This window comes from Oncorhynchus masou, chromosome 18 (assembly GCF_036934945.1).
Source record: "Oncorhynchus masou masou isolate Uvic2021 chromosome 18, UVic_Omas_1.1, whole genome shotgun sequence".
NCBI classification, from domain to species: Eukaryota; Metazoa; Chordata; class Actinopteri; order Salmoniformes; family Salmonidae; genus Oncorhynchus; species Oncorhynchus masou.
The window spans coordinates 33,963,924-33,989,959 of record NC_088229.1 but is presented as its reverse complement, the minus strand read 5'-3'; the positions used below and the strand labels follow the sequence as shown (position 1 = coordinate 33,989,959).

Below are 26,036 nucleotides of genomic sequence, written 5' to 3'. Positions count from 1 at the left end.
CTGCGGGATTGACTTTCTCCCTGGCACCACTCCGCCCCGGGGACGACTGTGCTCTGTCGGGTCCGGAGACCAAGGCTATGAGACCTACATTGAGGACTCTCTAGCTGCTGGGTTCATCAATCCATCCTTCTGTCTCCTCTGCCGGCGCAGGATTCTTCTTTGTTGAGAAGGACAAAATCCTGCGCCCGTGCACCGACTACCTGGGTCTGAGCGATATCACGGTGAAGAACCGCTACCTCTCATCTCCTCAGCCTTCACTCCAGGGGGCCACTGTGTTCTCCAAGCTATCGTTTGGTGCGGATACAGGAAGGCAACGAGTGGAAGACTGCCTTCAATATGGCCAACGATCACTACGAGTATCTGATCATGCCATTTGGCCTTACCAACGCCCCTACTGTGTTCCAGGCTCTGGTTAATGATGTTCTCCATGACATGTTGAACCGGTTCGTCTTCCTCTACCTGAATGACATCTTCTCCTGCGCCACCCAAGAACATGTGCTCCACATCTGACAGATTCTCCAATACCTCCTGGAGAACCAGCTTTTTGTAAAAGCAGAGAAGTGCGAATTCCATCGCTCCATCATCCCCTTTCTCAGTTACATCATTGCTGCAGGGAGTGTACCATCTGATGCCGGGAAGTGAGAGCAGTGGTGGATTGGCCCAAGCCTAGCTCCAGAGAACAGCTGCAACGTTTCCTGGGATCCGCCAACTTTTATCGCCGCTTTATCCAGGGCTACAGCACCCTGGCTTCCCCCGTTTGCACTCACCTCTCCCAAGGTTCCGTTCACGTGGTCCCCAGCTGCTGACTGGGCATTTCTGGATCTCAAACACCGCTTCACCACTGCTCTCGTCTTGGTTCATCCTGACCCATCCAGCCAGTTCGTGGTGGAGGCCGATGCTTTGTGTGTCGGAGTGGGAGCTGTTCTGTCCCAGCAGTCTGCCCTGGACCTCAAGTTACATCCCTGCACCTTCGTCTCCCTCCACCTCAATGCCACGGAGAAGACCTACGATGTGGGAAATCGTGAGCTTCTTGCGGTGAATATGGCATTGGAGGAGTGGAGGCACTGGCTGGAGGGGGCGGAACATCCTTTCATTGTGTGGACTGACTACGAGAACCTGGAATATCTCCGTAACACCAAGTGCCTCAATTCCAGGCAAGCTATGCGGGCCCTACTGTTCACCCGGTTCAACTTCTCCCTCTTATACCGGCCAGGATCCAAGAATATCAAGCTGGATGCGCTGTCACGCCGCTATAGCCCCACGGCTACTACCCGCAGTAGAAAATAGTAAAAAGAAAGAAAAGCCCTGGAATGAGTAGGTGTGTCCAAAGGTTTGACTGGTACTGTACATACATACCCCACCAGACACACCAATGTGGATTTCGTCACGATACACAAACCAAAAGCAGATTCAATGCATCGCTCAGTTATGTATAGGGCCATGTCATAATGGAATTCTCTGCCACCAGAGGTTACTCAGGAAAAAAGCAAGTTTAGCTTAAAAAAACTAATATTCTTTCGCAACGGTACTGTACATAAGAATAGTGGGTAAAATAATTTCTCTTGTCTCTGGGTATCTTTCCAATATATAACTAATTATAAATATAATATGTTGTTCTTGTCTAGAACTGTTTTGTACTTGATCATTGGTTGTACATTTTATGTGGACCCCAGGAAGAGTAGCTGCTGTATGTGCAGGACTTAATGTGGATACTTCTCATTTAAACACAAAACTTTTACACTGAGCAGAGAAATACATTCTAAACAACGTTTTTCTGCTGTTTGAATTCTCATTCACTCAATGATTTGCAAGCATTTCAATTGGATCAAAATGACACGGAGAAAGATGTCATCACACTCCATCATCCGATTGTGATGTTAGATTCAGCTAAATGGTGAGTTTTCCCCATTCATTTGCTTAAAATGAGTGCCCATTACTTCTATGAAGTCTATATGCATTACAATGTTCTTTTAATACATTTCTCTTGTGGTTTGACTAAATGGTTTAGGATAACATACATGCTTTGCTGACAGAGAGTTGCCTCCACTTGGTTTGAACACGTTTTGACAATGAAAAAAGAACAGTAAATTCAGGTAGAACAGTGTGACTTTAACACGTTCGGGCAAGGTGGTCCAAAGAGTTTATATTGAATACAGTAGAGCGCAACAAACTCTAGCTTTGCACACTAGCGACATCTGTTGGACAAAAATAAGCATGAAGTGTAAAGATTAGAAGTTGAGTAAACAAGATAATATTTAGGTCGTTCCCTTTGATGTTTTAAGTAGACATTGTGCACCAATATTGCACTTTAAAAGCATGTTATATTAAATTAAGTGTATTTTAATATAAACCACATGGATAATTCAATAAATCAGATTTCTTTACATGAATAAAGGCTTGCTAAACTGCCAAAATTCACCATTTTGACATGGCCCTCTGTCAACCGTCACTTCTCGGAAGATTTCAACCCACTTCATCCAAAAACGCATCGAAGTTTCACCGTCATTGTAAAGCCCTAGTTATTTTGTTACTTTGACAAAAGTAATTTCTGAAGAATATTATTTATTTCATGTGATTAGTGATTCCCTCATTTTAAGGTCAAACCTGTTACGTGAACTAAACTCTCGTTTTAATATGGTTAAAGTATTTGTTTTAAAATATTCAAATCACAGTGTAAAAGCAGGTGAGCTGGATTTATTATTTTGGGCAATAATCTGGTGTTTTGTGGTTCTTGTGAAACTTGCCTTCAATTGCCACGCTCTGTTCCACACAACAAGCTCCATTCCCCCTGTCACAAGGGGATTAATATCTGATTTAAGATTAAATCATCAACCCTGTTACTTTACTTGATACTTATTAGGCACTTACTATAGTATTTCTTTTTAAAAATTTAACCTCCTGAGCTAGGAAAACATGTTTTTATGAAGTTGAACATGCTATTCATGACAATGTTAAAATGTACTAAGTTACACTTCCCAAAAAGGCACCGAATTGATGGAACGACCCAGTTGTCAACATTTTGTCAGCTCAAGAGAGAAAGGGCAGGAGGAGCAGGAAGAAAATACAAGGGGAAACATGAATTTATGTAACTGTAGCACCCAAGTATCTTGTGTAGCACATTTTTATCACTTTCTACAAAGAACAACATGGAAGTAAATGAAGAAAAAAAAAGGTTCACTTGACATTTTAATAAACATTGAAACAATTATATCGGACTGCAGTACACGGAAGCGTCACACAAAAAGCCAATGCATTTGATCACATATGATATTTACAGTATATAGGTATATACATACTGTGTTTCTCTTGGAGGAATACTGAAATACTTTCCCTCTCTCCATTTTCTCTCATTCATGAGTCCCATTGCTGAAGGGTAAAGGGATGATTGAAATGACATACAGTATTTACAGTAAGCACAATAACACAGACATACAATATACTGTATATGCTAATCATTCTTCTTCAATGAAATGCTGTCTGAAACCTTGCGACTCAACTGAGTAAGTGTATCCAAAGATACAAGAGCACTTTAGGGTCCCGTTTCAAAATCATCATCATCATTACAGTATATATTCGTTAAATACTGATTTACATTGTTGAATGGATACGATTTCAATTCTGTAATTGTAGGTATACTAACGGGATAGCGAGAGGAAAAACAGACTCGTACACAATGACAAATGTAAGTAACGCAGTACATTTGATAAGTTTGTCTGTTCATTCCTTATTTATCCTGCATCATCTACCATTCTCTCTTTCCCTCACTAAGCTCTTTTTATGATTCAATTAAGGGGGAGGTTAGACCTAGCAGTCCAACCATTTGATTGATGCTACCATACCACATTGTCCAGCAATGTGCAAAAACTGCTTACCCTCTCCCACCCTATGACGAGGCACCTTGGAATCATTGTGTGTCCCCATCCAATGCCCATGACTAGATTTCACCTGTGTTTGGAGGGGTAAAGAGTGTTTTAAGAGTCAATGGCTGCATTACGATTATCTACCCCACTGAATACAGATGTCAATTCAACGTCTTCCACGATGGTTCAAACCTAATTTCATCGAAATTGTGTGGAAACATTGATTCAACCAGCGTGTTCCCAGTGGGTACCCTTCTCCAGCAATGTTCACTCAATCACTCCTCCTCAATTAAAAGCCTTGGATTGGTGCAAGCATGGCTGGAAGAGTTTCCACCATATTCCTCACACCAGTTGATTCCTTTTCAAGCAATTAAGGGCGAGTGCACAATTGCATTAGTCGGTAGAAGGGTAGAGAATCGGAATGCAGCCAATCTGTAACCGACTCTAGCCCAGTGGTCATTTAGTGAACAGGATAACAGGCCACTTTCTTTTTGCAAGAGACAGGCCAAATGAATCTAACCCTCAACTGAAGTCAAGTTCTAGTATTCTTGTTCACCAGCCAAATTCACCTGGTACAAGAGACTTCTTAAGTCCTAAATCCACAGCATTTCACTTAAATTTACAGTACCTTCAGAAAGTATTCACACCCCTTGACAATTCCCACATTCTGTTGTGATACAGCCTGAATTTAAAATGAATTTAATTGAGATGTTTGTGTTACTGGCCTACATACAATACCAAAGTGGAATTAGGTTTTCAAAAGCTGAAATGTCTTGAGTATTCAATATGTATTCAACCCCTTTGTTATGACAAGGCTAAATAAGTTCAGGAGTAAAAATGTGCTTAAGTCATATAATAAGTTGCATGGACTCATTGTGTGCAATAATAGTGTTTGACATGATTTTTGAATGACTACCACATCTCTATACCCACACAGAGTTATCTGTAAGGTCACTTAGTTAAGCAGTGAATCTCAAACAAAGCCCAGGGAGGTTTTCCCAATTCATCACAGAGGGCACCTATTGGTAGATGGGACATTTTTTTGAAAGCAGACAATGAATATCCCTTTGAGCATGGTGAAGTTTTTAATTATACTTTGGATGGTGCATCAATACACGCAGTCACTACAAAAATACAGGCGTCCTTCCTAACTCAGTTGCTGGAGAGGAAGGAAACCACTCAGGGATTTCACCATGAGGCCAATGGTGACTTTAAAACCATTACAGAGTTTAATGGCTGTGATAATAGAAAACGGAGGATGGATCAATTACATTGTGCTTACTACACAATACTAATCTAAGTGAAGAGAAGGAAGCCTGTACAGATGAAAATATTCCAAAACATGCATCCCATTTGCAACAAGGCACTAAAGTAATACTGCAAAAAAAATGTGGCAAAGCAATTCAGTTTTTGTCCTGAAAACAAAGTACTATATTTGGGGCATATCCAATACAACACATTACTGAGTACCACTCTCCATATTTTCAAGCATAGTGGTGGCTGCATCATGTTGTGGGTATGCTTGTAATTGTTAAGGACTGGGGAGTTTTGCCAGTTTAAAAATAAGAAACAGAATGGAGCTAAGCACAGGGAAATCTGGTTCAGGCTGCTTTCCACCAGACACTGGGAGATTAATTCACCTTTCAGGAGGACAATAATCTAAAACACAAGATGAAATCTACACTGGAGTTTATTAACAAGAAGACAGTGAATTTGGCCGAGTTATAGTTTTGACTTAGATCTGCTTGAAAATCTATGGCAGTAACAATGCAATGCAAATGTTGCACAATCCAGGTGTGGAAAGCTCTTAGAGACTTACCCAGAAAGACTCACAATCGCTGCCAAAGGTGAGTCTACAAAGTATTGACTCAGGAGTGTGAATACTAATGTAAATGAGATATCTGTATTTCATTTTCAATACATTTGCAAACAATTCTAAAAACATGTGTTCACTCTGTCATTGTGGGGTATTGTGTGTAGATTGGGTGAGAAAAACGTCTAGACTTCATTTTGAATTCAGGCTGTAACACAAAATGTGGAATAAGTCAATGGGTGTGAACACTTTCTGAAGGCACTGTAGATTATAATGTGGTACATTAGGCGCATATTTTGACCACAGTGGTCGAAACACCTGCCAACAGGTACAGTAAACGAGACACAAACCCATTTGACCTTCCAGTAACGTACAAAAGGAAATAGGGGTTATTCGGAAATAAAAAAGAGGAAACAGGGACCCTGAGGACTTGGTACCATGGACTTTCTAACAGGACAGTCCTGATGAACGCTAACACACACGTGCGCTATCACACATAGGCGCATGCACTCACACGCACAGACACGCACGCACGCACACACACACACACACACACTCAGAAAAAAACACAGAGATAGCGAGAACAAAAGAACTGTAGACACCACAACAATACCAGATAGGGATTAACAGGAAATACATACATAACATTGTCCCAGCACCACCATTTTTTCATGATCACAGAGTTAAGAAAGTGGCGAAGTACTAAACACGAAAGTTGTTACACTGGAAGATTTTTGTTCTCATCAAACCATTGAATGTTAAAGCAAGTTACATAGATTTCAAATAGAAATTGAAGTGTGCATTGCAAATACTATGACAAATAATTTCAAAGGTCTCCCGAGTGGCTACAATAAAGACCCGGGTTCGATCCCAGGCTGTGTCGCAGCCATCCGCGACCGGGAGGCCCATGAGGCGGTGCACAACTGGTCCAGCGTTGTCCGGGTTAGGGGTGGGCTTGGCTGACCTGGGATGTTCTTGTCCCATCGCACTCTAGCGACTCCTTGTGGTGGGCCGGGCACATGCACGCTGACTTTGGTTGTCAGTTGTATGAGGTTTCCTCCGACACATTGGTGTGGCTGGCTTCCGGGTTAAGCGAGCAGTGTGTCAAGAAGCAGTGCGGCTTGGCATGGTCATGTTTCGGAGGACGCATGGCTCTCAAACTTCGCCTCTCCCGAGTCCGTAGGGGGGGTTGCAGCGATGGGACAAGACTAACTACCAATTGGATATCACGAAATTGGGGAGAAAAAGGGGTAAAAAGTACAAAATATTTTTTTTGAATTTTGAATTTCAAAAAAATTCAGCTGTGCTTGATTAAGATTTTTTTAACCAATAGAAACATCTCAAAAGTGCAAACCCCATTAATCTCGCACTCAAGGCGGGAAAGATTTCAAATAGCATTTGAACCCAGGTGTGGTATAATGTGATTTCTCCTCTGTCAACATACGGTCACTTCTCTCTGCAATATAAGCCTACACCAACAAGATGGCATCTGAGTCAGTCAAAGAGATAGGACACTTGTTGTCTTCGACAGCCACCGCACCCCGATGTCATTCCCTTATTAGCGTGAGTATTCTTATCTAGTCTACCCCTATTGTCACATTCCTAACTACCTGTATTTCTTGGAAGTGGCGCAAATATAATTCTGTGGATTTCTTATCACTTCTGCCAGATAGGGGAGTGGTGCTACGGGGAGGAAAAGTCACAATACTGTGTGGACTAATTGGCATGATGCCGGTTGTTTGTTCCGACGTATAATGGCACTATCTTTTTCATCCACGCCCAGTCCTTTCAGTTCAGTGGCAGGTGGACGTGTCTTGAAAAAAAGCTGTCGGAAAACACAAAACGCTACTTTCCACTTTGAGTCTTCAGTGGAAAGAAACGAGAATCGAAGCATGTATTAAACAAAATACTTCACCATTGCTTGTCACAATTTATGGCGACTTCTAAACCTGTTGGCACTTGGAACATTGAGACGAGACCGTTCCAAATGTAATTTTTTTCCCGACAAAATGACCATAACTTGTCCAGTGGTAAACGTTGACAAGTCTCCCTCTACATTTGATTGTCTTCAAAGTCACTCTACACTCTTGTATAAAAAGACCAAAATCAGGTGGTTGACACTCCTCTTCTGTAATGTCTCTCTTTCTCCAAAGGGCATGTGGCTGGTCCCAATCCTCTTCCACTCTTCTGATCCTCTTTCCCTATCCCTCTTTCTTCCTCTCCTTGGGGCAGTTCTAAACGATGGAGTCCCAGTCAAAGTCATCCTGGATGTCTTCGGTAGGCAGCCTCCTCATCTGGTAGTGCCCAGGCGGCATCATGTGCTGCTGGTTCATCTGGCCATGGTGCCCTGAAGATGGAGGTAAAAGTGTAAGGCAGCAGTACGCAGACATATAAACAGTACTATTATTTTAGCAGGATCCCCATTAGCTATTGCCAAGACTCTTCCTGGGGTCCAAAATGACATCAAACAAAACATTGTGCATTATACAAATGCACCATTATTACATTACAATACTACATGACATTACTAAGAATAATGTACACACACACACACACACACACACACACGAGGGGGCGAGTAGTTAGCATTAGTACCTGTCATCGGGGAGCCTGCGGTGCTCATGGGGGTCATGTGGGGGTAACCCGGGGGTCCCATCATTGAAGACATGTTCTGTCTGGAGTCCATATACGGATTACCTACAGGAGATGAAGACAACCAACAGGAAGCAACAGTAATTCAGTTACCTACACCAACTCTTTTGACTCATCACACACTGATGCTCCCATGTATCTTCTGTCCTGTTACATACAGTATAGTGCCTTAGGAAAGTATTCAGACCCCTTTACATTTTGTTACGTTACAGCCTTATTCTAAAATTGATTCAATAAATAAAAAATCCTCAGCAATCTACACACAATACCCCATCATGACAAAGTGAAAACAGGATTTTAGAAATATTTACATAATATTCAGACCCTTGCTTTGAGACTCGAAAGAGAGCTCAGGTGCATCCTGTTTCCATTGATCATCCTTGAGATGTTTCTACAACTTGATTGGAGTCCACCTGTGGTAATTTCAATTGATTGGACATGATTTAGAAAGGCACACACCTGTCTACAGTGGGGCAAAAAAAGTATTTAGTCAGCCACCAATTGTGCAAGTTCTCCCACTTAAAAAGATGACAGAGGCCTGTAAGTTTCATCATAGGTACACTTCAACTATGACAGACAAAATTTGAGAAAAAAACACCCAGAAAATCACATTGTAGGATTTTTAATTAATTTATTTGCAAATTATGGTGGAAAATAAGTATTTGGTCAAAAACAAAAGTTTATCTCAATACTTTGTTATATACCCTTTCTCGGCAATGACAGAGGTCAAATGTTTTCTGTAAGTCTTCACAAGGTTTTCACACACTGTTGCCTGTATTTTGGCCCATTCCTCCATGCAGATCTCCTCTAGAGCAGTGATGTTTTGGGGCTGTTGCTGGGCAACACGGACTTTCAACTCCCTCCAAAGATTTTCTATGGGGTTGAGATCTGGAGACTGGCTAGGCCACTTCAGGACCTTGAAATGCTTCTTAAGAAACCACTCCTTCGTTGCCCTGGCGGTGTGTTTGGGATCATTGTCATGCTGAAAGACCCAGCCACGTTTCATCTTCAATGCCCTTGCTGATGGAAGGAGGTTTTCACTCAAAATCTCATGATACATAGCCCTATTCATTCTTTCCTTTACACGGATCAGTCGTCTTGGTCCCTTTGCAGAAAAACAGCCCCAAAGCATGATGTTTCCACCCCCATGCTTCACAGTAGGTATGGTGTTCTTTGGATGCAACTCAGCATTCTTTGTCCTCCAAACACGATGAGTTGAGTTTGTACCAAAAAGTTATATTTTGGTTTCATCTGACCATATGACATTCTCCCAATCTTCTTCTGGATCATCCAAATGCTCTCTAGCAAACTTCAGACGGGCCTGGCCATGTACTGGCTTAAGCAGTGGGACACGTCTGGCACTGCAGGATTTGAGTCCCTGGCAGCGTAGTGTGTTACTGATGGAAGGCTTTGTTACTTTGGTCCCAGCTCTCTGCAGGTCATTCACTAGGTCCCCCCGTGTGGTTCTGGAATTTTTGCTCACCGTTCTTGTGATCATTTTGACCCCATGGGGTGAGATCTTGCGTGGAGCCCCAGATGGAGGGAGATTATCAGTGGTCTTGTATGTCTTCCATTTCCTAATAATTGCTCCCACAGTTGATTTCTTCAAACCAAGTGTGGTTAATACAGGTAAGGTGCCATTAATACAGGTAATGAGTGGAGGACAGAGGAACCCCTTAAAGAAGAAGTTACAGGTCTGTGAGAGCCAGAAATCTTGCTTGTTTGTAGGTGACCAAATACTTATTTTCCACCATAATTTGCAAATAAATTCATTAAAAATCCTACAATGTGATTTTCTGGATTTTTTCTCTCTCATTTTGTCTGTCATAATTGAAGTGTACCGATGATGAAAATTACAGGCCTCTCATCTTTTTAAGTGGGAGAACATGCACAATTGATGGCTGACTAAATACTTTTTTGCCCCACTGTATATAATGTCCCACAGTTGACAGTGCATGTCAGAGCAAAAACCAAGCCATGTGGTCGAAGGAATTGTGCTTAGAGCTCCCGAGACAGATTGTGTCGAGGCACAGATCTGGGGAAGGGTACCAAAAAATAATTCTGCAGCAATGAAGGTTCAAGAACACAGTGGCCTCCATCATTCTTAAATGGAAGAGGTTTGGAACCACCAAGACTCTTCCTAGAGCAGGCCGCCAGACCAAACTGAGCAATCGGGCTGACGGGCCGCCCCCAGGTGGTGAGGGTAGGCAACAACATCTCCACCCCGCTGATCCTCAACACTGGGGCCCCACAAGGGTGCGTTCTGAGCCCTCTCCTGTACTCCCTGTTCACCCACGACTGCGTGGCCACGCACGCCTCCAACTCAATCATCAAGTTTGCGGACGACACAACAGTGGTAGGCTTGATAACCAACAACGACGAGACGTTCTACAGGGAGGAGGTGAGGGCCCTCGGAGTGTGGTGTCAGGAAAATAACCTCACACTCAACGTTAACAAAACTAAGGAGATGATTGTGGACTTCAGGAAACAGCAGAGGGAACACCCCCCTATCCACATCGATGGAACAGTAGTGGAGAGGGTAGTAAGTTAAGTTCCTCGGCATACACATCACAGACAAACTGAATTGGTCCACCCACACAGACAGCATCGTGAAGAAGGCGCAGCAGCGCCTCTTCAACCTCAGGAGGCTGAAGACATTCGGCTTGTCACCAAAAGCACTCACAAACTTCTACAGATGCACAATCGAGAGCATCCTGGCGGGCTGTATCACCGCCTGGTACGGCAACTGCTCCGCCCACAACCGTAAGGCTCTCCAGAGGGTAGTGAGGTCTGCACAACGCATCACCGGGGGCAAACTACCTGCCCTCCAGGATACCTACACCACCCGATGTTACAGGAAGGCCATAAAGATCATCAAGGACAACAACCACCCGAGCCACTGCCTGTTCACCCCGCTATCATCCAGAAAGCGAGGTCAGTACAGGTGCATCAAAGCTGGGACCGAGAGACTGAAAAACAGCAACCACTAACATTGAGTGGCTGCTGCCAACACACTGACTCAACTCCAGCCACTTTAATAATGGGAATTGATGGGAAATGATGTAAAATATATCACTAGCCACTTTAAACAATGCTACCTAATATAATGGTTACATACCCTACATTATTCATCTCATATGTATATGTATATACTGTACTCTATATCATCTACTGCATATTTATGTAATACATGTATCACTAGCCACTTTAACTATGCCACTTTGTTTACATACTCATGTCATATGTATATACTGTACTCGATACCATCTACTGTATCTTGCCTATGCTACTCTGTACCATCACTCATTCATATATCTGTATGTACATATTATTTATCCCCTTACACTTGTGTGTATAAGACAGTAGTTTTAGAATTGTTAGTTAGATTACTTGTTGGCTATTACTGCATTGTCGGAACTAAAAGCACAAGCATTTCGCTACACTCGCATTAATATCTGCTAACCATGTGGATGTGACAAATAAAATTTGATTTGAAGGGCCTTCGTTAGGGAGGTGACCAAGAACTTGATGGCCACTCTGACAGAGCTTCGGAGTTCCTCTGTGGAGATGGGAAAACCATCCAGAAGGACAACCATCTCTGCAGCACTCCACCAATCAGGCCTTTATGGTAGAGTGGCCAGACAAAAGCCAACATCCCTCTCCTTAATAAAAGGCACATTACAGCCCACTTGGGAGTTTGCAGTTTGCCAAAAGGCACCTAAAGGACTCTCACACCATGAGAAACCAGATTCTCTTGCCTGATGAAACCAAGATTGAACTATTTGGCATGAATGTCAAGCATCACGTTTGGAGGACACCTGGCACCATCCCTACAGTGAAGCATGGTGGTGGCAGCATCATGCTGTGGGGATGTTTTTCAGTGGCAGGGGACTGGGAGACTAGTCAGGATTGAGGCAAAGATGAACGGAGCAAAGGTAGCCTAGTGGTTAGAGAGTTGGACTAGTAACTGAAAGGTTGCAAGATTGAATCCCCGAGCTGACAAGGTAAAAGTCTGTCGTTCTGCCCCTGAACAAGGCAGTTAACCCACTGTTCCTAAGCCGTCATTGAAAATAAGAATTTTCTCTTAACAGACTTGCCTAGTTAAATAAAGGTAAAATAAATCAAATTTAAAAAAGGCTCAGAAATCCTTGATGAAAACCTGTTCCAGAGGGCTCAGGACCTCTGGAGCAGAGATTCACCTTCCAACAGGAGAACGACCTTAAGCACACAGCCAAGACAACGCAGGAGTGGCTTTGGGACAAGTCTCTGAATGTCATTGAGTGGCCCAGCCAGAGCCTGGATTGAACCCGATCTAATGTCTCTGGAGAGACCTGAAAATAGCTGTGCAGCAATGCTCCCCATCCAACCTGAAAGAGCTTGAGAGGATCTGCAGAGAAGAATGGGAGAAACTCCCCAAATACAGGTGTGCCAAGCTTGTAGCATCATACCTAGGAAGACTCTATGTTGTAATTGCTGCCAGAGGTGCTTTAATAAAGTACTGAGTAAAGGGTCGGAATACTTATGTAAATGTGATATCAGTTTTACATTTTTTATACATTTGCAAAAATGTTTAAAAAAAATGTTTTTGCTTTGTCATTATGGTGTATTGTGTGTAGATTATTGATGGGGAATTAACTATTTAATACATTTTAGATTAAGGCTGTAATGTAACTAAATGTGGACAAATAACATTTGAATTGAACTCCACTGATCTATAGCCTACCTGATTAGATCAGTAAAGGAAGTTTCGCTTAAATCAATCAAACCCTTTCAGATCTATATGGGAGGCACGGTAGAGACTGCGCTTAGGCACAGACCTAGGATCAGGATTCCATCCATCCTCGAAGCCTAAGCATAACCATTGTTAACAACTGACTTTAGACCAGTCTCTAGAGGGGCAACTCCATCCTACTGGCCACTGACCTGTGTTGATGTGCTGACTGGGCTTGCTGGTGTGCATGGGGCCGTGACAGGCAGACGGGGTGGCTGTGGTTGCAATGGGCCTTGTGGTGGGATGACCCCAGTACGGGTGAAGAACTGGTTGATGGAGGAGCACAGGTCGGCTATCTGGGCCGGGTCCAGGGACCAGTTGTTCAGCTCCGCCTGCCTCATGCTTTCCTTTAGTCCTGTCAGACACACACAGACGGGGTCATTTTAGTTTCACTAGTCCTAGGTGCCTTCCTCTTGTTCTAGTCTTATTTTCCCTTACCTGCACTGGTCTGAAAACTGGTGTTGCAAAATTATGGTAACTTTCCCAGACGATTTCAAGAAACAGGAGGGGAAAAGCAGGAAATTCAAACATACTCCAGCTGGAATTTCTGGAAAACCTGGGAATTTTGGGAAAGTTAACGTATTTTTGCAACCGTGCTGAAAATACAAGATGGATGAAAGCAGTATGCTAATTAGGGTAGAAGGAGGATTGGGTTCCACCATTGCTGCTCGACTGTGAAGGAGGTCAAGTGCTGTGGGGGCGAGTTGCATCTAAACATTCAGCACTGTCATCAATCATAAATAGATGTACAGCTTTGTGCAATGACCCTGATAAGAGTGCTCCACAGCCAGGGATAATTAGATTATTCACACTGAGGCAGTGGCCAAGCAGACCAGAGACTAGGGCTGCAGTTACCGCTGCAACCCTGTTCGCTACGTTGTCCACTACTTTTGACTAGGGGCCTCTGGTCAAAAAGTAGTGCACTACATTGGGAATAAGGTGCCATTTCAGATGCATATAGTGCACTTCATTGGTAATAGGGTGCCATTTCATATACTTCCTAGGATAGGCCTTTTCTACCTCGGAAAGTATAATTGACATTGGGCTCCATCCATTTAACAGATGCTCTGTATCCAAAGTGACTTACAACCAACACATAGGGTCTAACATATTGTGATGTCACTTTTGCATACAAAACATTCAGAACACCTTCCTAATATTGAATTGCATCCTCCACAGGAATGCTGGCCTATGTTGACTCCAATGCTTCCCACAGTTGTTGTCAATTTGGCTGGATGTCCTTTGGGTGTTGGCCCATTCTTGATAGACACAGGAAACTGTTGAGAGTTGAAAAACCAAGAAACGTTGCAGCTCTTGACACAAACCGGTGAGCCTGGCACCTACTACCATACCCTGTTCAAAAGCACGTACATCTTCTGTCTTGCCCATTCACCCTCTGAATGGCACACATACACAATCCATGTCTCAATTATCTCAAGGCTTAAAAAATCCTTCTTTAACCTGTCTCCTCCCCTTCATCTACACTGATTGAAGTGGACTTAACAGGTGACATTAAGGGGACATAGCTGTCACCTGGATTCACCTGGTCATTCTATGTCATGAAAGAGTTTTGTGTCAAAGGGAGACTTGCGAGAAAAATTATTTGAAGGTAAGTGACATTTTTGTACATTTCAGTATAATTTCCAAATGAATAACCTGTGCATAATGATGAACGCATAAAATGTATTTAAACTCAGTAATAAGACTACAATAAGGAGCTAGGAGATGATTGTGACAGAAGGTTTTATTATAGCATTATACACGTGATGTTACCACCATTTTTTACATTTAGGATATGCTAGTCTGTGGTTTTGGCGGCCTAGAGGTTAGAGGGGTGGGCTTGCTACCAGAAGGTTTCCGGTTCAAATCCTGGGAGAAAATTGGATGGGATTTGAGCCGACTGCTAGAGTGTTGTTAGTGACAAATCCAAGAAAGATAACCTCACCTGCTGTTGTGCAAGGAACAACACTGTTGTGGCTCCCACTGCTCCAGCCTCTCCAACCTAATGTGTATGTGTGCGTGTTAATCAGTGGTTCGGTCCGTCAGTGGTTCGGTCCGTATTCTTTCTTCTTACCTTGGAATGGAGAGAGGTCCACGTCAGCCCAGTTGTAGCTGCCGGCAATGCGACAGCTCTCCTTCAGCCAGTCCAAGTTAGGGTACCAGTCGGCTGACAGACCTGCACAGACACACAGACGTTTTCCCCCTAGACTTCTTCCTGGTGTAGCACCAGGGCCCCAAAACCAGTTAGGCATCTAATAATTCTATTGAAACAAACCTAAAAAACAATTATTTTAGGTAGGGGGAGTGGGCAATAGAGCGAGGCAGGGTCAGTGCTCGGGAGGAAGGCACAACTAAGTAACGGTAGGAGAAATGTTAGTCTTGTTAGCCCGGGAACACGATTTGGGAAACGTTGACACAAGAGCACAGTGCTGCAATCAACAGAGTGACAGCCAAGCACCAACAGAAGTCATGTAGTTTGAGTAGGATGCAGTGACGCTTTTGACCACAAGATGTCATTTTTTCACAGAGTAAATTCAAGTCACAGACGTTAGTGAAGAGGAATGATTTTCTGCCTTAAACCACAAACGGCAACACATTTGAAGCTGTGGATCAAAGACAGGGGATTGCTTTCATTCATCCCAGGCGCTGTGGAGAGGGAAATAACCTAGATAATGCAGCGTCTATTTGTACAGGGCTTTTCTCTGAGCCTAGAGCCCAGTGCAGAGACACAGGAAAAACAAAGAGTAGCCCAGGCAAATGAGAGACCTCGGCGAGGTTCAGAAATGCCTGTCTCTATGAGTTTAAGTCTGCGTCACGCGGTGTAACACGCTTTGAGGAGTAGTGGGAAAACAAACTACATAGCTAATACAATGCAATCCATGAGTCCTTGCTGAGCATGTAGGGAGTAGTATTTATGGATAGCAGCTGAACCCGAGTCCTGCCTTAAGCTTCAGACACACCACCACAACGAATGGCTAAAAGCAGCGGGTGGCCATCGTTTGTTGTCGCCGCAGTGTGTTAAAGTGACCGCCTGCTGGGTGTTGCCGAGCGGTTGCTGTTTGTGCGGATTCAGCATGTGGAATCGTTGGGACATTAACAGAAAATTACAGACGATATTCTAGTCAGAGGCACTCGGCCATCCATTGTTTATGTGCGTTTTGTCTCAGACAGTACACTAGTGGGTCTTACCAGTGTTGGTGCAGGGCATCTGTGCTGGCTGGCCAGTATGGCTCTGGAGGTGCTGTGACTGCTGATGCCCACTGTTGGGGTGCTGGCGGTGTTGAGGGTGCTGTGAGTGCTGCCTGTGCTGAGTGTGTTGATGAGGTTGGTGTTGGTTGTGTGTGGCGTGGGGAGAGAGGTGCTGCGAGTGGGGCGGGTGGTGATTATGGCGGTGACCGTGGTTGTGTGCGTGTTGGTGGTTGTGACCATTGATGCCCCTGCTGCTGCCCCGGCCAGGGGAGTGCTGGTAGGAGCACAACGTCCGTGGCTGCTGGCTCGATTCGCTGGGCATACCCATGAGACCTGCAGGGCCAACCACAATCACAGACAGACAGACAGGACAGGAAAGGTTAGAAGCATTACACCTATGCCACTACAGTGCAGCATGCAACTGCTATTGATACAGAGATGTTTTCTCATTAAAAAAATACTCACGCAAACCTGGAGGGATTTCATTCTGATGGGTTTGATGAATTTGACTCTCTTGATGCATGTGTGTTATTTAAACTGATATCTGCCTTACCACATCAGGAATCCTCAATGAAGCTCCGAGGGTGCATTTCAATAGTCTAAAGTGGCTTCCTCTACCCTCCTTGTGTCATTCACCTTCATTTGCACTGGCAGGCTTTCATCGGTCTTTCACAACACAGATGAAGGAAAGGAGACGGGAGAGGAGAAGCCACTTTAGTCTATTGAGATGCACCCTGACTGAGTCAGTCCATGTGGTTTAGACATACTTTGGTTTTCTAGGGAGGGTGAGGAGCTTGGCTGCTTGGGTGACTCACAGCATTTCAGCCCCTCAAAGGCAATGACTACTGACGCCATTCCTTTGGTAGAAGCATTTAAAAATATATATATATATATATATTTTTTTATTTAACTAGGCAAGTCAGTTAAGAACAAATTCTTATTTACAATGATGGCCTACCTCGGCCAAACCCAGACGGAGCTGGGCCAATTGTGCGCCACCCTATGAGACACCCAATCACGGCCAGATGTGATAGCCTGGATTTGAACCAGGGACTGTAGTGACGCCTCTTGCACTGAGATGCAGTGCCTTAGACCGCTATGCCACTCGGGAGCCCCAAGCATGCAAGGCAGTGCCTACTGGCAGTGCCTACTTTGCCTAGGCTGTGGGGGCCATAGAAATAGAATGGAACACATATTGTAGGATGGCATTTTCACAATGCAGGAGAGCACAGATTGGTGCAAAAAATACCCGTAAACATCACTATAATATGGCAGCGTGATTTAATTTCTAACTTTGAAATATACATATAACAATGTACGTTATATGGAGGTGATTATTTAACTAGTCTAGAGTTCCCTAAACTGAGCAAGGCATAAATAGTCGCCTTCTTAAATGAACGCACATTGAAAAATAAATAAAAATGGTACAGTATTTTATGCACAGATGTGGGGGTTTTGCATGACAAAAACTTTGCCCATACTGTATGGTGGGAGTACAAAAAACTGCCAACTTATAAAAGAGGTGTTGGGACCTCATACACTGTGGGATTAAGTGCTATGGTTACAGTGCCACTCCAGCCATGGTACACCTACTAAAAAGCAGCAATCATAGCCATTGACATTCAATGCCCTAGGTTTTGTCATTGTTATTTATTCTTGTAGTGATGTATATTTCTTACGTTTTTATATTTCATTGTACACAATTCAGCTCGTTTGCTCCTCCTTGTACAATATTCTTTGAACAATAAAAAGAAACTGTCATTAAAGAATTGATTTCCAACAACAGACCGACAGAGCGCATCCATGTCTGGGGTTAGAGAAGGTGGATGGTATAACAAGCAGGAAGAGGCCCTGTTGACCCAATAGGAAGCTACAGGAAGCAATTAGCGAGAAGCTTCACAATCTAATTAGCATGTATCAAAGCTAGTCACACAGCCGCTGCACTTTGCTCCAATCATGTGTGAATACAATGTTTAGTTTTTTATGAGAATTCCCCTTGATTGCCTGGCTCGTTTGACTAAGTGACGCAAAGATTTTAGATCTTTAGCACAATTGATTATTTGTTTATGCAAGTTCAATAGAGGAATACAAAGAAATAATTGTATTACTGGTTAACGTAATTAACCATCCAAACTTTGGTGTAGGAGATCGCCATGATGTTGTGGTGTGTGCTTTCAGCTAACCAGTAAAATAATCAGTAGAAAAAGCATGTTTCATTCCCACTTGTGTTCCCCATGCAGCTCTTCCTCTGTTCTCTCATCAACCGGGTATGAACCGGCTCAATCAAACGCCCCAAAGTATTTTGATAGAAAACAAAAGATTATATGAACCCAGGTCTGCATCAGAGTGTTTCTGCCCATGACTCACCATGCTGGCTGAAGGACTGCTCAAAGACAGACTTGTAGAGGCTGCGGAAGGAGGCACTGAGGTCCTCGAAGTCGGAGAAGAGGAGCTGCTTGTCCCCCTCGGCCACGTTGTACTGGGGCTGGGGAGGAGGAGGAGGAAGTGGAGGGGGAGGATGCAGCTTTAAACTCAGAGACTGGGAGGAGGGTTCTGAGTGACTACTGACCTACAGAGAGAGAGAGGCAAAGGGTATTTTCATTACTTTGGTTAAAAAGGCTGGATGCTAACTTGAGGTATCCACACTGTGCCTGTTTAAGGCATGGAAGTAAACATGTTTTCTATATCCCTGTCTTCTGCTGGTCATTCCCCCTTCTAACCCGAGAGCCCAGGCCGATTGTATCTATACTAAGCAAGCACCTCTTTCGGAGACCACGACAACCAACAACATTTTTTGCGTTACGAAAATTCTCATGTTAGGATTCTGCCCTAATTACCTTCAAGGCAATTTACTGAGGGAATAACACATAACACTACAGTGGTTTATACAATACAGTCATTCTACTTCTATAAAGTCCATCATATACAGTGCCTTCAGAAAGTATTCATACCCCTTGACTACTTCCACATTTTGTTGAATTATAGTCTGGGTTAAAAAAAAAAAAATTCTGTTGTTATTTTTTAAATCACCCATATACAAACAATAACCCATAATGACAAGGTGAAAACAAGTTTTTTGTAAATGTATTGAAAATGAAATACAGAAATAACTCATTTACATTATTCACACCCTTGAGTCAATACTTTGTAGAAGCACCTTTAGCAGTGTTTACAGCTGTGAGTCTTGAGGTGAGTCTCTAAGAGCATTCCACACCTGGATTGTGCAACATTTGCCCATTATTCTTGGCAAAATTGTTCAAGCTCTGTCAAATTGGTTGTGGATCATTGCTAGACAACCATTTTCAGGTCTTGCCATAGATTTTTGATTTAAGTCAAAACTGTAACTAGGCCATTCAGGAACATTCACTGTCTTCTTGGTAAGCAACTCCAGTGTAGATTTGGCCTTGTTTGTCAGGTTATTGTCCTGCAGAAAGGTTCATTCATCTCTCACTGTCTGGTGGAAACAGACTGAACCAGGTTTTCCTGTCAGATTTTACTTGTGCTTAGCTTGATTCCATACATTTTTTATCCTGAAAAACTCCCCAGTCCTTAACGATTACAAGCATACCCATAACATGATGCTACCTCCACTATGCTAGAAAATATGGAGAGTTGTACTCAGTAATGTGTTGCATTGGATTTGCCCCAAACAGAACTTTATGTCCTAAATACAATGTTTTAATTGCATTTCCATGTTCTTTGCAGACTTACTTTAGTGCCTTGTTGCAAACAGGATGCATGTTTTGGAATATTTTATTCTATACAGGCTTCATTCTTTTCACTCTGTCAATTAAGTCAGTACTATGGAGTATCTACAACGTTGTTGATCCATCCTCAATGTTCTCCTATCACAGCCAGTAAACTATGTAACTGTTTTAAAGTCACCATTGGCCTCATGGTGAAATACCTGAGTGGTTTCCTTCCTATCTGGCAACTGAGTTAGGAGCTACGCTTGTATCTTGGTATTGATTGGGTGTAGTGATACAACATACAAAGTGTATAACTTCACCATGATTAAAGGGATATTAAATGTCAGCTTTAAAAAAAATTGTTTTTATCTACCAATAGGTGCCCTTCTTTGCGAGGCATTGGAAAACCTCCCTGGTCTTTGTGGTTGAATCTGTGTTTGAAATTATCTGCTCGATAGAGGAACCTTGTAGATACTTGTATGTGTGGTGTACAGATATGAGGTAGTCATTTTAAAAAATCATGTCAAACACTATTATTGCACACAGAATGAGCACATGCAACTTATTATGTAACTTGTGAAGCACATTTTTACTCCTGAACGTATTTAGGCGTGCCATAACGAAGGGGTTGATTGCTTATTGACTCAAGACATTTCAGCTTTTCATTTTTTATTAACATAATTCCACTGACATTCTGGGGTATTATGTGTAGGCCAGTAGGAGATCTAGATGTAATCCATTTTAAATTCAGGCTGTAACACAACAAAATGTGGACAAAGTCAAGAGGTGTAAATACTTTTTGAAGGCCCTGCATGAATAATATTTTCACCCTTTCACCATCCTAATTGTGGCTCTGCCATGTGCATTGGCCTCAAATATACAATTAGAAGTCCAATCGGCGTGGCACCTCCCTGAAGTTGATCCAACTGAAAGCGACACATTCATCCCTGCCGACGTGGTCTTTCTATCCAGCGATCTTGGCAGTGCTGGCACTTGAGACTTCAGCAGGAGACGCCAGGAGTAATCACCTTCAATGAGGAGGCGTCACCTGGGTGGACTAACGAAGCAGAACTAACCCTGATCCCACATGACTGGCTGTAAATTAGGTCTGGGGATTACCCCTGGAACGAGGGATGAGGGGATGGGAGGAAAACAGAGGATGGCCTCGAGAAAAGATAGATTCATTTGATGAAATTGTGTTGACCTTTTGTATAATGCAGGTGCAGGGGGGTGGGGAGTGATTGATAAACAAATGGCAAACAGTTCATCCTCATCTACCCCAAAAATATGTCCAAATATAGGTAACTGACAAAAAAATGGAAACACTTGGACCCTGTCTTTCAAAGTTAATTGGTAAAAATCCAAATAACTTCACAGATCTTCATTGTAAAGGGTTTAAACACCGCTTCCCATGAACCATGAACAATTAATGAACATGCACCTGTGGAATGGTCGTTAAGACACTAACAGCTTACAGACGGTAGGCAATTAAGGTCACAGTTATGAAAACTTAGGACACTAAAAGAGGCCTTTCTCTACTGACTCTGAAAACAAAAACAAATGGTGTCTGCTCCTCTGCATGAACGTGCCTTAGGCATGCTGCAAGGAGGCATGAGGACTGTAGATGTGACCAGGGCAATAAATTGCAATGTTCGTACTGTGAGACGCCTAAGACAGAGCTACAGGGAGACAGGACGGACAGCTGATCGTCCTCGTAGTGGCAGACCACGTGTAACAACACCTCCACAGGATCGGTACATCCGAACATCACACCTGCCGGACAAGTACAGGATGGCAACAACTGCCCTGGTTACACCAGGAACGCACAATCCCTCCATCAGCGCTCAGACTGTCCGCAATAGGCTGAGAGATGCTGGACTGAGGGCTTGTAGGCATGTTGTAAGGCAGGTCCTCACCAGACATCACCGGCAACAACGCCACCTATGGGCACAAACCCACCGTCGCTGGACCAGACAAGACTTGCAAAAAGTGCTCTTCACTGACGAGTCGTGGTTTTGTCTCACCAGGGGTGATGGTCGGACTCGTGTTTATCGTCGGATTCGCTCTTATCGTTGAACGAATGAGGGTTACACCGAGGCCTGTACTCTGGAGCGGGATCGATATGGAAGTGGAGGGTCCGTCATGGTCTGGGGCGGTGTGTCACAGCATCATCGGACTGAGCTTGTTGTCATTGCAGGAAATCTCAATGCTGTGCGTTACAGGGAAGGCATCCTCCCCCCTCATATGGTACCCTTCCTGCAGGCTCATCCTGACATTACCCACCAGCATGACAATGCCACCAGCCATACTGCTCATTCTGTGCGTGATTTCCTGCAAGACAGGAATGTCAGTGTTCTTCCATGGCCAGTGAAGAGCCCGGATCTCAATTCCATTGAGCACGTTTGGGACCTGTTGGATCGGAGGGTGAGGGCTAGGGCCATTCTCCCCAGAAATGTCCGGAAACTTGCAGGTGCCTTGGTGGAAGAGTGGGGTAACATCTCACAGCAAGAACTGGCAAATCTGGTGCAATCCATGAGGAGGAGATGCACTGCAGTACTTAATGCAGCTGGTGGCCACACCAGATACTGACTGTTAAGTTTGATTTTGATCCCCCCTTTGTTTAGGGACACATTATTCCAATTCTGTTAGTCACATGTCTGTGGAACTTGTTTAGTTTATGTCTCAGTTGTTGAATCTTGTTATGTTCATACAAATATTTACACATGTTAAGTTTGCTGAAAATAAATGCAGTTGACAGTGAGAGGACGTTTCTTTTTTTGATGAGTTTAGGTCCTTCCACGCAGGTTTGGTTCCGGAGTTAATTAAGCAATTAACATCCCATCGTGCTTAGGGTCATGTATAAAAATGCTGGGCAGGCCATTATTTTGTCTACCATTGCTATGCCCCCATAGGATGACAATGGACATGAGTGGTCACTGAATGGCTTGATGAGCATGAAAACAATGTAAACCATATGTCACGGCTGTCTCAGTCACCAGATCTCAACCCAATTGAACACTTATTTGAGATTCTGGAGCGGCGCCTGAAAAAGCATTTTCTACCATCATAACAAAACACCAAATTATGGAATTTGTCATGGAAGAATGGTGTCACATCCTTCCAACAGAGTTCCAGACACTTGTAGAATCTATGCCAAAGTGCATAGAAGCTGTTCTGGCTCGTCGTTGCCAAACACCCAATTAAGACTTATGTTGGTGTTTCCTTTATTTTAGCAGATACCTTTCTATGTCCATTTTAGCACTTCCGATGATACTCATGCATAGAATTCAGTTAGGACCACATTGTCTACTCACAGTCACAAAAGCCCGTATTGGTTCCCACACTGCACCCACATTTGACCCATAGCACATAGAGGACTAAGTCTTTGGGGTTCTTTGCTTTGGCTGACAATACAGACCATGAAAAAGTAGACGCTACAATGCTTGTGGCAATCCTAGGTGCCCGGTAAGGATTAGGTTGAGAAAACAGGTGGTTTCTAGTTTCCACTGGAGAACAAACCAAATGCCCTGTGATGAACAGTAAGACACAGGCTCTTACAAAGCAAATGTTCAGATTTGTTTCTACTCCACCCCTTAATTCCCCAAAGAAACAACCCTTTAGGTACGAATTTAACCCTCGCCTCAGTAGTGTGTTCATGCACACCACCCTGCTCCAGGCATTTCCACAGTGTTTGTGTGAGACCTGGAATAGTTAAGGGGCTGTGTGTGAGTAGTGACTGTGTTACACTGCCATGGCCTCAGACCCAAACAATAACACAGCCTCACATTGTAGTATGATCTAAAATAAGGACACGCGACAATGAGGTTCTAGCTCCAGCCTGTTTATTAACCTGACCCTCGCATGTCCTACATACAGTGGGGCAAAAAAGTATTTAATCAGCCACCAATTGTGCAAGTTCTCCCACTTAAAAAGATGAGGCCTGTAATTTTCATCATAGGTACACTTCAACTATGACATTACGGGCCTCTCATCTTTTTAAATGGGAGAACTTGCACAATTGGTGGCTGACTAAATACTTTTTTGCCCCACTGTAGGTACGGATACCCCCAAGGGACTACATCTTCCCCTCTCCCATGAACAAGAACTCAACATGCATAACCACTGAAGCATAACTGAAATGCAATTTGGAAACCAGTATTATTCTCTAAAATGCTACTTCCCATCCTGAAACAGTGTGAAAACATTAAATCACACAGTATGAACATTAACTTAGGTACAGTCTCTTTTTGCTGGGTATGGTCCCCAACAGTATGTTTTCTCTTCACGTAACATAGTCTTTCAGCCACTCTGGTGGCTTCACATCCCTTTTTGGGCGTGCTTGTGGCTCTGTGAGCATTCTCTCTCCTTCACCCTCTTTTTGTGCATTTTCTGTGGCCTCAGTCTGTGTGGCTGGTAGATTTGGAAGAGCTGTGAGGTGTGTTTTGTTCCTTCGTACCTCCTCTGAGCCTGTGTCCACCACATAGGAGCGTGGGGCATCCGCTTTCCTCAGCACTATTGCTGGTGTCTTTGAGTTTGTAATCCACACACGTTGACCTTCGGTCAGCTCTGGCCTCTCCTTAGCACCTTGTCTCCGATTAAAGTCTCCAGTTTGCGTTTGTTTGAGACGTTTGTCCCTCTCAGCGAAGGCCTTCCTGTTAGGCCATCGGGGTTTAAGCTGAGCCGGCGAGACAGGCAATGGGGAACGCAGCCTCCTTCCCATCAGGAGCTCGGCAGGCGACGGCCCATGATGCAGTGGTGTAACTCTGTAAACTAACAGAGCCCTGTATGGATCCTTGTTCTTTTTCAGCAGTCCCTTGACTGTTTTCACAGCTCTCTCTGCCTCACCATTACACCGTGCATGGTAGGGGCTGCTGGTCACATGCATGAAGTCATATTCTGCGGCAAAAGCCGAAAAGGAGCTTGCAGAGAACTGGGGAGCGTTATCTGTAACCAGGACCTCAGCGACCCCTTGCCTGGAAGAAAAATGACTTTAATCCATTGATAACACCAGCTGATGTGGTTATGGGTGTCTTTGCTATTTCAATGTATCTTGGGTAGTAATCTACCACTAGCAGATAAGTGTCATTTTTCCAAAAGAACATATCCGCCCCTACCTTTTGCCATGGCCGTTTTGGCAGCTCCGTTGCCATCATTGGCTCTGGATGACAAGGTTGACATTTTGTACAGACCTCACACTGGGCCACTAGCTTGGCAATCTGAGTACTCAGACCAAGCCACCACACTGACTGTTGAGCCCTCAGTCTGCATTTGGTTATCCCCACATGTCCATCATGCACTCTGTCTAGCATTTCTGGTTGTAGAGTCTCTGGGATAACTATCCGTTGTCCTTTCATGAGAAGGTCTCCATTACAGTGGAAGTCACGTTGGTGCACCCAATAGGGCTTCAGCAGCTGAGGCAGTTCCTCCTGCCTGGGCCATCCCTGTTTGCACTGCTGAACTATCTGTTGGCAGATGTGGTCTCGTTGTTGCTCCTCTGCAATCTGCTGCAGTTTGGTCTGAGATGCAGGTAGATCGTCCCTTATTGCATTAATGGAGACCTGTACCTCACCCTCTAGACATGGCTCCTTCTCTGATAATGGATGTTTAATTGGGGCGCTGGAGAGTGCATCTGCTGTGATCAGTGCCTTCCCTGGCACATACACCATCTTGTAGGTGAACCTCAGTAATCTGAGGCAGAAGCGCAGAACTCTGGGAGGCAAGTCGTCCAGTGCTTTTGTCCCTAACAGAGCCAACAGTGGTTTGTGATCAGTCTCTGCTGTAAACTGCAGGCCAATAAGGTATTGGCTGAGCCTTTCACATGCCCATGTGATAGCCAATGCCTTCTTCTCCAGCACTCTCTGTGAGGCAAGATCTCCTTTGATTTTGTCAAACGCTACCTGTTGCATGTGATCCAATGACCAGTCATTCTCTTTGGCTAGTAAGACTCTCAGAGGTTTGGTTGTATCTGAGAACTGTGGGAGGAACCTACCCACATATGTGGCCATGCCTAAGAAGGTCCTGACTTCAGCCATATTCTGGGGTCTGGGCATATCTGTGATGGT

General features: G+C 43.8%; 1 pseudogene; it reads right to left on the bottom strand.

Annotated features, from left to right (window-relative positions):
• Positions 1–3,105: 3,105 nt before the first annotated feature.
• Positions 3,106–26,036, bottom strand: part of LOC135504450 (forkhead box protein J3-like) — a 100,712-nt pseudogene continuing 77,781 nt past the window's right edge.